The sequence below is a fragment of the Aulonocara stuartgranti genome (assembly GCF_965226115.1).
Source record: "Aulonocara stuartgranti genome assembly, chromosome: 19".
Classification (NCBI taxonomy): Eukaryota; Metazoa; Chordata; class Actinopteri; order Cichliformes; family Cichlidae; genus Aulonocara; species Aulonocara stuartgranti.
In genome coordinates this window covers 8,199,016-8,211,184 of record NC_138955.1, presented here as the reverse complement: position 1 = coordinate 8,211,184, position 12,169 = coordinate 8,199,016, and positions in this window count along the sequence as shown.

Genomic DNA, 12,169 nt, shown 5'->3' with positions numbered 1-12,169 from the left:
CAACACTGTTGTTTTGTGCTCTGTGCATTCCTTATTCTCCGGTGTTAAAATGTGTCTATCGGTGTTTTGTCCCAGATTTGTTGGGTTTTTTGTTTGTTTTCAATTTCACACTTTTTCCCAGTAACTGTTTTCGATAGGTGTGCTGAAAAATACCTGTAAAGTTCTCTAAATCACAGATATCTGACACAGATATGATATTTTTTTCTCTTCAACCTCTTTCTTGTTCTCATCATCCTGATTTGAGAGCATCCTCTGCTTGTAAGAGTTACTGTACCCAAGCTATAATGCACACCAGACAGCCTGACTTCCTAATGACTGGTTGTGCTCCAAGCCTTTCCGGGCACAGCTATGGCCGGGAGCCTCACACAAACTCCCACAGAAAAAGAAATGCAGCCACACACACACACATCATAGTGACATGTTGCTAAATAGCTTTAAGTTATGTGTCGTCTTACCATATCACTGTATTGACTCCCATAATTTGTGCTTTTCTCTTTAAGAGCAAATTCTTTATACCATTTCAAAAACATCGATCGTTCATCTCTGAGTTGTTTCATCTGTTATTAGATGTTGGATCGCAGGTAGCATAAGGTTAGCATGTGCCAGGAGCACATGTGAATACCAGGTGACGTGAGTAAGTATGTACATCCTTTCCCAAACGTAAAGGACAAATAACTGGAAGTATTTTGTAAATCCCCTGGCTGTGTCCAATAGAACAGACCATCCGCTGTGATAGCCTGGACTTAATTAGTACGGTATTCTTCTCTACCTTCCCTCAGATTTTTGCAGGACCTCAGAACCACAAGAAAAATTTTGTTTCTCTCTCTCATTCCACGTCTGTCAGCCATTACAACTCTTTCCTGTAGCGATCTTTTACTTTTTAGATATAACTCATTTTGATAGCACACGTGCACCACCTCAGCAGGGGCTTTGCTCATTACCAAGGCAACATGTCTGTTTGTTTGGTGTGACTGTTCCTCTGCCTTTTTATTACTGGCTCAAATGTTTAATTGTATGTTTTCAGTGTTTTCCTCTTTTCCACGTCTTCACAGTCAGTCAATCCTGGGGAAACAAAATCCTGCAAGAAAGGTAATTTTGTGAAGACTTCAAAGGGCAAATGTTCAGTTTCATAACATTCATCTTAGACAGGGGTTAAAGTGGGATCTGGCAGGTGGGGGAAACCAAAGATTGGGTGTAGCAGTGCACCACAGGGAAAAGAATGACTTAGAAATAAGTCATATAATAACTTGTTTTGTGAGCTCCAGTGCATTTTTCTTTCTGTAGGCTGTGATCACAGGACATATGAAGCTACTCCAGTATTCACGGCTCTTTGTGGATTTAGTCAGCTGAATTCAACAAAATATAAGCAGATGTCTCACGAGCTGTATGGCTGTTTTCCAACCCCTAGACACTATAAAGCTGCTATAAAAGTGTAAAATTCAGTGAGTGAGTCTAATCAGCGTCATCAGCTTAAACATGACTTGATGTCTGCTACCAGTTGTGACCGCATGCTGCATTGCTGCAGAGCAGTGGCACAGATTTGAGTCTGACCTGTGGTCCATCGCAGCGTGTCTTTTCCATCTCCTTCCTTTGACTGTCTAAAAAATTATGTATATTTTTTTGAATTTTTTAAACTATATTTTTTGATCCAGCTAGTCACATCAATCACATAATTTCATTGAACAAATTTGCATTTTGGGTCAAGTTTGATTTTTCTGATTTTAGCATGCAAATAAAAAGGTTTAACCAATCAGATCCCTGCATTTGGCAACAAGTGCACTCATAACTCATAGGACGTGGCACTTGTTGCGGTGACCGCTTGCCCAAAACTTGTGTTGTGCTACCTGTTGTGCTCTGCTGTACATAATTTTGTGTGTGTGTGTGCCAGCTCATTGTGTGTACTAGATGCACCCTTTACCTAAACTACACATATTGCATACCTAAATACATCAAGCTACTTTATTGGCCAATTTAGTGGAAATATCTTTCCACAACACCACTTTCCTCCCTTAATCCATATAATCTAGTGGTTAACATAGTCGCCCGACATTTGAGCGATCCCTAAGTCAAAACTGAAAGGAAACCTAAAAAGTTGCATCAGGCCATCAGGCAGGATGTGATATAAAAACCTGCAGCAATGCAGATCCTGTCCTGTGGTGAACTCTTGTGAATAAGGGAGCAACTGAAATAAGTTTATAGCTGTTATGAGGAGATATATTAGCTTGAGAACAAAACCATTTTATACAAGGCCGTAAACATGTTTATTTCTGTTGTAAGGTTGGGCATTTTAATGTGGGATTCTATGGGACTGACTCATATTTGGAGCCAGGAACTGTAGTTTTTGGGTTTCTGACTTCATTTCTCAGCATTGGAGGTTGAGACTTGGTGGCACATTATTGTAGGAACCTCTTCAAACTTTTGCAAATCACTGCTGAACAAATGAAAATCTATTTTATCACATGACATTTCTTTTTGTCATGGAAACCAACATGGTTGAGCTTCAATATTTTCTTGTTGAGGTTTGCTGTCATAAGATGTGGAGACTTCACCTTAAGCTTATCAAGTTTGTCCATCATTTGTAAGGATGTTAATGGGTTTTGTCTCTTTAATATAAACATATGTTTGAGTAGCACAGTGTCACTAGTTTGAAAGAATAATAATTCTTCGAGCAGGAAAGAAGTACTGGTCATTCACATAAAACCTGAACCCTTTCTACTTTCCCAAGAAAAACTCATAATAATCCAAATGCATGTTGGATACCCTTGTTTGTCTCTCACTAGCTCGTCGTAGGTTTAAGAACTTAGTGAGCACGATTTTTCCACAAATGTCAGGGGATTAATATCTGAAGCATATGATCAGTGTTCACTTACAAAGCCATGGTGTCCCTCAGGGCTCACGCCTGCACGCTTTTACTGCTTAGACCATATGTTCATGATCTCACTTACACATGCCCCAAAATCCATGCTTAAAAATATACAGTTGTGTACATTAATGCCAAGATCAACAAACAGCCTTGCGGCGGTCACTTGCAATGAAGGGAGCTTAGAAATGGTGGCTTATGTTCTCTTTATACTTGTATGGATGTGCAAACATTCATATATTGTTGGTCGTTTTGTAGAAATCCATCCATGATTAAGCTACAATATATTATAAGTTGTTAAATAATGTGATGACATTTTCTCCCTGACCCTATTGAACTCTCCAGGTGGCTCTGGACCCAGTGAAGGCCGTGCTCTTTCACTAAAATGAATCATGTTTTGGGCTGAAGCAAAAACCTCTAATTGTAAGCCAGGTCTCCTATCTTTGTCAGGATATGTAACTTATGCTGGGTGGCCTCCCCACACAAACACAGAGTATTGTACTTTCATCTGAGGAAGCAAGTTCTTCTGCTGTCTCCAGATTAACACGCAGACGAACAAACACCCTTTCAGAGCGATGCGCACACAAAGGGCAGGTTGTGCTGTTGCATCCTGCCACCAGAGGGTGCAGACAATATGCCCCCATCACCCCTGGCTTCAACCCAAGATTCCTTTAGGACCAAAGAATGAAGCTCCGGATGTCGGATGGGCAAAATGAGCCCACCAGACAACAATGAGCTATGATAGGATACACACATACATTTTCCACCCATACACAATCAAATGTTCAAAGACGTGCCTACATATTTGAAGATGTGTTCGATGATACAAGCCTATTCGAAGAAGCTGTCCTCTCTCTGTCTCTGTCTCTTTTTCTCACATGTTCCAATACAATGAAAATTATTTGATAACCCTGATGCAATCCCCCATATGAAGTCTCTCTTTGCCTGATGTTTTCTGTTTCATTCCAAAGCATTTTTACATTAAAAGCACAAAGGAACGTTGTTGAGGACAGTGAAATAACAGAAAATGTGTATGATCTTAGTATAAAACCCTAAATGAAGAAAAAAGATTAAAAAGGATAAAAAAGCACTGAGAGTGCTTCAGATATTTGACGTTAAAAGTTGTTTCTTTTGTCAGATGACTGAGCTGTTGCATACGTCTTTTATTACAGGCCTTACTTTGTTCTGTTTATCAGTGTTTTCCTTTTCCTCCTCCTTTCTACAACACCCCTGAGAGGTTAAATGGACTGCAACCTAAGGTAGCACCAGCAAATAGGAAAATGCTGGTAAAACACACAAAAACACAACGGAAGTAGTAAAGAACCAAAAACTAATAAACAGAACACAACAGAAGTGATTTAGGGGAGACAATAATCTGATGGAACAACTGTGGAAGATACAGAAACCAAAATATGCAAAGAATTGCACTGAGACACACTGAGACACACTGAAAAGAAGCTTTTGGAGCTTTGCTTTTTCTACATCTATTATATTTTGTTCAACTTCACTTCCATTGTATTTTGCAAGTTAGTTTTGTGCAAAGCTAACTGAACCTTGTGTTTTATTATTGTATTATAACAATAAAATATTATTTAGGATCCTGTGCACTCTTTCTTATGCCTTTCTCCATCTCTGAGGGTGAATGTATCACACATTACCCTTTATTTTCTCCTTGTGGTAAATACAGCAACTGCATCTTTAGCTAGCAGGCACATTGTATGACAAACTGCACAGAAACAGTTAATTTGTTTGCTAATAATTGATGAGCTGTTAGAAATGTTGTATTTGAAATTATCTTTGAAATGATCCCCCACTTAAAAATGTTACTCTGTGTACGCTTGCTTCTCTTCTGTAGTATCGGGCCACAACCTTGTATACTGCTCTTTAACTTCCTAAAATATTGCATTAAATAATTAATAAATTATATGTTTTTTCGTCTTTACGTCATATACGTCACACCAATAGGATTTTCTTTCTAATAATGTCTCCACCAACTGGGTTAGAATCAGTTTGAACATAACAGTGACAAGAAAATAAAAGTCCATAACTCTCCTCAGACGCCTTAAACCTAAAATTCTACTTATGAACAGAAATCAAGCAAAATTAACTCTAAAATGATCATTTGAGCTTTTTTCGAATGTAATTCTTTAGATAAAAACTTAATATGAAAACGTGTTCAGTTCACTGAATGAAAACGTTTTCATCTAGAAGCACTGAACAAGAGATCTATTTTGTCACATAGGTGTCTAGATTACAAGGTAACAAGTAAATATAAAGTGGGAAAACAATTCAGAGGTTAGACCAGGCCCACACCTCCATTACTACAGCATGAAAAAGTGTGCCAAGCATCACCCAGCAGCTGAGGCTGTAGACTGCAGAGCTTTGAGTTAAAACAAAATATCGGTATGATAGCATGCTAAGATATAAAATGTATGGGTTTATAAGCACGCTAACGTCTGTAAAATTAATGCTAAGCACCTGTAAATCAGCACAGTTGGGGCAGCATTTGTTGCTGCTCTCACGAAAAAACAGCAAAAAAAAAAAAAAAACCCAAAAAAGTGCTGGTGGCTCAAGATGAAAATTAGGATTTGTCATCTGAGGACCATGACCACCATTCAGTTCAGTCCAGAGTGGCAGACACGCATACCAACAGACCGCTGTTAGTGCTAAAAATGGTTCAAATAACTGCTTAGAGATATACCACTTGTGCTCATTTTAGTTCCAAGATGTAAATAATCTATGATAGAAACATCACAACTTTCCCAGACTAAACTGTTAAACCTAGCATATAGTAAAAGGGTTTTGGTACTGACTCTATCAACGTAGTGTGTGTGTGTTTTTATTTATTTATTTTATTATTCTTTATTCACTCGGGCTGTGGTGTTACCAACATTTGTTTCACATTTGACTGTCTGTGACCCATACAGCACAAACATCTGCTTGTAGACCTGGAGAAAGTTTTGAGGCTCATGTGTCATCATATTAGCATTTCACCCTGTGTGGAGTCATACAGACGCACATGTGCACCCAGACATACTCACACACATCACTGTTACACATTACTCTTGCCCTACCGCACACGCAAATATTCTGAACATCCATATGTACGCAGGCTAGCACACACGCCATCTTTTTGCATTTAGCTGCAGGAGCACCAGCGCAGCACAACAGCAGCCATCTCTAGTGGTCTCCTTCACCACAGAATCTTGATAACCTCTGGGGCTTTTGTTAGCTCAGAGCAGAACCAGACCGCCACTTTAAAACACACATGCATGCACACACCACAAATATCCCACCCCCAGCGTCCCTAACTGTGGCTGACACATCAAAGGCCAGAGTCCGAGGAGCCAAGTTAGGGAGGGTCGGAGGAATCATGGGAGACAAAGGAAGCGATTAAGAGATAAGGATCAGTCTAAGATATGACATTTCATCCTGGGCAGATCCGGTAGACACACTCCATTCAAGGAAGGGTATATAGCAACTAAAAGGGAGGAGGGAGAGAGGGCGGAGGGAAGGAGCTGCAGGGTCTCTTGCTTCTCTCCCTCATTGCACCTTTCTCAACACCAAAGTCAGTTTCTGAACAGCTTATGTGCACGCTTCAAAAAAGCGCCGGACAACAAGGTAGGGCAGCTTCAAAGGTGAGCTCTATTGATTTTCCTCGCTTGTGTACAACAAGCAGCCATTGCTCAGGAACAAAAACTGTTGCTGATTTACCACCTGGTTGTACATTTTCCTCAGTCTCACTGCCAAAGCACCCAAGGTTCCTCATTTTATTTCCTCTTAAATACTATTTAGCAACACAAAAGGAGCGAATGCGAAAAAAACGTCCTCATTGTGGGCCTAATTGCCTCAGGGTCATGTTACATCTCCAGTTTCACGTTGTTGCTTTCAAACTGTAGCCCGCAAGCCCGAGGCACAATCCACCTGCCTCCCAGAGTGCCACACAAAAGGGTCAGCGTATGAACACAGAGGGAGTCTGTTAGCAAATAAACACTGAGATCGAACTCCAGCCGTGCCTCACTCAAACACCGGTTCTCTTTTCAGATATATATTAACCTGAAAGGGAGACATTGCCTGCGGCCAAAATAAGGCTTCTGTAACTAACCTGAGCAAAACAATGAGAAGTCATCAGATGACGCCATACTGTATATCAACTATTGTCGTGGTGAAAGCCAATTTGGTGTTTCATAGAGAAGGGAATGAGAGAATGAGATGGAGCAGTTGTGCATAAACAGCTTTATCTAATTACAGGCGGCTTTAAACAAATTTCTGAGCTTGCCAAAGCTTTCAGAGTGGTGGAGATCCATATATGAACTATGCTTCTGTTTAACTCACGGTCTTTAATTTACTGCCTTATATACTTAGGAATATAGAGCTAACACGTAATGTAATATGATGCACAAGAGAACAAAGTTGTTTTAAGGCAATATCTGAATGAAAGTCCTAAAATCCACTCAGGCACTGAATCTATGAAGATACACCTATATTGTAATTTGAATGAATCTATGAAAAATGCCAAAAATAATGTTTGAATGGCATAAAATAGCATTTCAATCTGACACAGGACCTGAGAGATGTCTCAGTGGAAGAGGGGCTGTTAAGAAGCAAAACAGGAAAGAAAATACAAATGGATAACAGATTTCAAATAACAAAAATACATTTTTATTTTATACTCTTGGTTTGGCCCTCTTAGCGCTGTGAAGAGGAAGTAAGTATCTTTGCTCTAACAGAAAATAAAGGGAGGCCTCTTTCTTCTATTTTTGGAAAAAGGGAATAAAATCCTGAACAAGTTGCTTTAAATTAAAATAATGTTGTGAAATGAGCTTGTGAAAATAACTTTCCAAAGCCTCAAGCAGATGAGGATGAAACGTGTTTTTGGCGCATTGGTGTAGCGCTGCAGGGCCAGCCAGCACACCTGTTCAGTTGGAGATGCAAGGCAGGAGCTCTAAATACAGGCCAGAAGAGTGTCAGGGGGCCAGGCTGCGGGGCCAGCCATCTTTTCATTAGCCGTATCTAATGAAACTGCACAGGGCCACAGGAAGAAAGACCTACTGCCGGGACACCCTGCCCTGCCCGAAATTACACCAGAGACTCGCCCACAAAAGAAGCATTCCGTCCGCACAGCGACACTGGCACTTGACACCAAATTTTAAACCTGCGTGTTGTTTCTTCGACAAATGGAAATTTCCACTGTGGGCCCTTCCCAGGCCGAGAGGCTGGTGAGAGAAACGACTGCTGAGGGGTCAGTGTGTAACTCAGAGAACCCACGCTCCATGCCCCCCCCCCGGCCCACAATTCCTGTGTGCTTTGTTTGGCAACAGTTGTCAAGATGCAAAAATCCAACTCTCTTTCTAATCACACAGTCAGCAGATAGTATTAAGCTTTCTTTGAGAAGGCTCCATTGTTTTCTTTCTGCTCATAACAACTGACAGACACCAAGGGCATTAACAGCCTCAATGGAGTGATCACTTGAATTTTGGAGTTGCCAAATCTTCAAAAGAAGGTATGCTTACATGTATGTATTTACTTTACATCTTTTCATAGCAAAAGATGTCCTTTCTTTATCCTAAATGTTCTTACTCACCTGAGTCTGATCCCTAACAAGTAAAATATCCCTCTGCTGTTACCTGTTAGTACCTCCAGCGTACTCATCATGCGTCTGTGCATGCATGCGTTTGTGCCAGTGACCCGAGGTCAAACTGTTCCACCGATGACAGCCTTATCCCCTTTAATGCACCATGGAGTGTCCCAGCTGCCATGTGCCAGCACAGAGGTGTGCGTGATGAGTGGAGATGAGTCACAGACAGGGTGAGAGGAGGTGTCACACAGATAACCCCTACAGATGGACAGCGGGAAGGGTCTAAAGTTTCAAACCTGAATGTGTGTTTGTGTGCCCTTTTGTGTAAAAATGATATATCCTGAAGAGAGTATAAAGAATATGTGTGCATTTCCATGCACGTGTGTGGAAGTATGAGTGAGAGGGTGTAACAAGAGGCCCTGACCTCGAGCAGCACTGACATGAGCTGTCACCATGATAGCCCCTCTTGATTCAGGACAACAGAATAAGCACACACAGTAAATGAGTCCCTTAATATGTGGACTCATTTAATATTTCCAGTCCAAAATTTCATTTTATAGAGCATTTATATACAAAGCCTTTTTGTGCAGTACTTTTCGTAAAAATAATTTTATAACTGTATATTGTGTCCCTAGTGTTAGTAGTCTGGCTCACCCTGCAGATAGTTGTGGTTTTAGATGCTGTTTGGAGATCTCCGCTGTTCAAACATCTGCCAATACCTCAATAAAGCAGAGGTGAGCAAGTCTTTGTGGTGTTCGAGGCTTTTACGTGATATTTGAAAAATGCTAAATCAGCACGAATTTTCAAAGATATGCAGAAGCAACAGTGTTTATCCAGCTAATCTCAGAAATGTTTTGCTCTGAAAAGTTCTCTTTTGAACTTACAAAACTTGCCAACTATGCATCGCAACCATTATGCATGGCTCTGTAGTGAATGGATAGATTAACAATCTATCCAACAGTCAAAAGATTAAACCTCCTTTCTCTCTCATCTATTTTGTGTTATTGTAGTTTTAATTGACCTTAACAGACAACAGATATTTTAGGTATCTTTTATTTATTTTTTTGTTAGACAAGTTTACTACCAATCAAGTAACTACTTTCATGCTTGATTTGGATCATTTTAGAAAGTCTCTTAACTGGAAAAAGATAAAGGATGCCAGCGATAACAGTATTAGCTATGGTTGGCTGTACAAAATGAAGGATAAACGGAGCTAAACGGACTTCTAGAAATCTTTGTTTCTTAGTTTATTCTGCAACATGAGCCAGTGTAGTGCAAATTGATCTTAGCTGTGGTGCGAAGAGAATAAATCTTTTGGGGTTTTTCTATCGTATTTTCTTCACGGTGGTTACATTTCTGCCACACTTGCTTATAGCTTTAGTGTGAATGGAAGATTTTTAATTGAATCTGAAACAGTAAATTTTAATCGGTTTTGTAGAGTATTTGTAGCTCTTTAAATGCATGTTTTATGTAATTTGACAGTGAATATTGAATTTTTGAGCACTACCTGTATCACAGCTATTTTGGTGTCACACACAATTGATATTGATCACCTTAATGAAGGCTCAGCCTAAATATAGCATTTACTACTGCTGCAGTTACCTACTATAAATCAGTATGGCCACAGTAAACTAGGGCTACTCGACTGTTAGCGGTGAAATAATAAATATATAAGTGAAATAACAGTAAAATAGAATACTGTGGCACTGAAACATTTGATAAAAAGAAAGGTAGTATAGATGTATCATTGTATGAGACTGCAAGTCAAACAGGCCAGACTAGATTCTGCGTTAGAACTCTGTGGGGTAGTTCTGACTTTTTTTGACATGACATGTTATTTAGCATCAATTTCCCAGCCAGCATGGGGACTCAAGACAAATATAAACTGTAAAATACTTCTAGCTTTTTGTTTCTCCACCAATGGACAGAAGTTAACGTTCTAGTAATTTTATGTCCTTTCCTAGTCCTCTCAAAGGGAGGTGATTGTTAAAAGCAGAGTCACATGACTTGTCTAAAAGATGCAGTCAAACACACTGAAGTCTCTAAAATCTTGTAACTGGGGGGGGGGGGGGGGGGGGGGTTAGAGATAGGGGTATGGAGTGCTCCCACTATAGCAAGGCAATGTAAGCAAGGATCATCTTCCTTTGTTCCTGCGGGAGGGCTGGCTGTCTGTAAACACACGGCTCACTTTACGGTGGAATGTCCAAATAAAAAGCTTTTTGAAGACTTCACCCAGTCAATTAGTCGCGCAGTGTCAATAGACCTCCTGCATAATGACTCACCTGTAATTGCGTGAGAATGAGTACTTACAGGAAGCGGCGGGGTACGTCACATAGGAATGACAAAAGCCTCAATCTGTTTTTAAGGACTTGTTCTTTAATTGACCCCCACACCCTTCACCTCCATTCATGCTAACACACACTCATGAAGTCCTCACTGCTATGTGGCTGACTGCACTCAGTGAAGCTTCTTGGACTTGATGCTGCTGAAGGTTCTGTAAAGGTTGAGTCACCTCCACCAAATACACATTTTAAGGGCCTGCTTGACGTTAACCAAAATGCTAGCCTCACTAAGTTTGTCGAGCTTACATAAATGCAACTCGCTCTGGGCTTTTTAATAGACACGCATGCTCTTTGTGTAGGGTAGGGAGATAATGAACAGGCAAGGTGATTACCGTAACTAGCAGATGTTATCTCAACTTTAGGGGGGAGATCAGTTGAAATGTTGTAATTGTACTGTCAAGCTGCTAAAAACAACCCCAGCCCCCTTCTTTGCCAAGTCACACACACACACATGAACACGCACACATACATACCTCCCGTCCTCCTGCAGACACTTCAAAATTAAATTCTTCAACGTCCTCCACTCCTTTAGGAGTCACCCCTTTTTGAGGCAGATATGCAAGCATCAAAGAGACATCCAGCAGCAATTGGAGTGCCTCAGGGCTTGCACGTGCTCCAGTAGTAAAAACTAACAAACTTGTCTTTTATCATTAAATAAAACTGAATTAACGTCATACCTAATTTAGTTGATTCATCTTTTGTTTTTTTGTGTTTTCTGTCAATCGTTTAGTGGCTTAAGTTGCTTTTAAAGGTTATTTCAGAAAAAAACACCCATCAAATTAAAACTCTTTAAATGTAATTATACTGTTCTTTAGGCATTTAAACAATGCGCAGTGGTTTGCCGGAGACGAATATGTACAGGACGCCGTCTAGGCAACAATGCACAGCCAACGTCCCCCCAACAGTTCAAAGGAGACGCTCTCCCTAAACATTATCACATAATTTGGGACAGCTGTCAGCTTGTAAATAAGTGATGTAGAAGCCTTTTGTGTGATGGGGCACAGGTTGGAGACAGGCGTCTTTGCTCTGCCGGCATGAGCCGCTGAAGACAAAGGCAGGAGACAGAGTGTCTAACCTTTGATTCTTCTGAGGACTCAGCCGCCTTGTATGAGGGCAGGACGCATCAGCCACAATCATGCCCCCAATGTGGGGATGTCAGGAACAATAGAATCACTCTCACGCAGTTGGTCTGAACAACCCATCTCGACTGCAATTGGATTAGCAAGTATCCAACCACCACATGTTAGCCTAATTGACATTAAAGTGAAATTTGAGAACAATAAGGCCCTAACCCTAATCTCCTATGTCCTGTTAAATGGCATACTGCTTCTCAGAAAACAAAACAACAACAAAAAACTTCCTATGTTGTTTTAAAAAGATGCAGAAGCA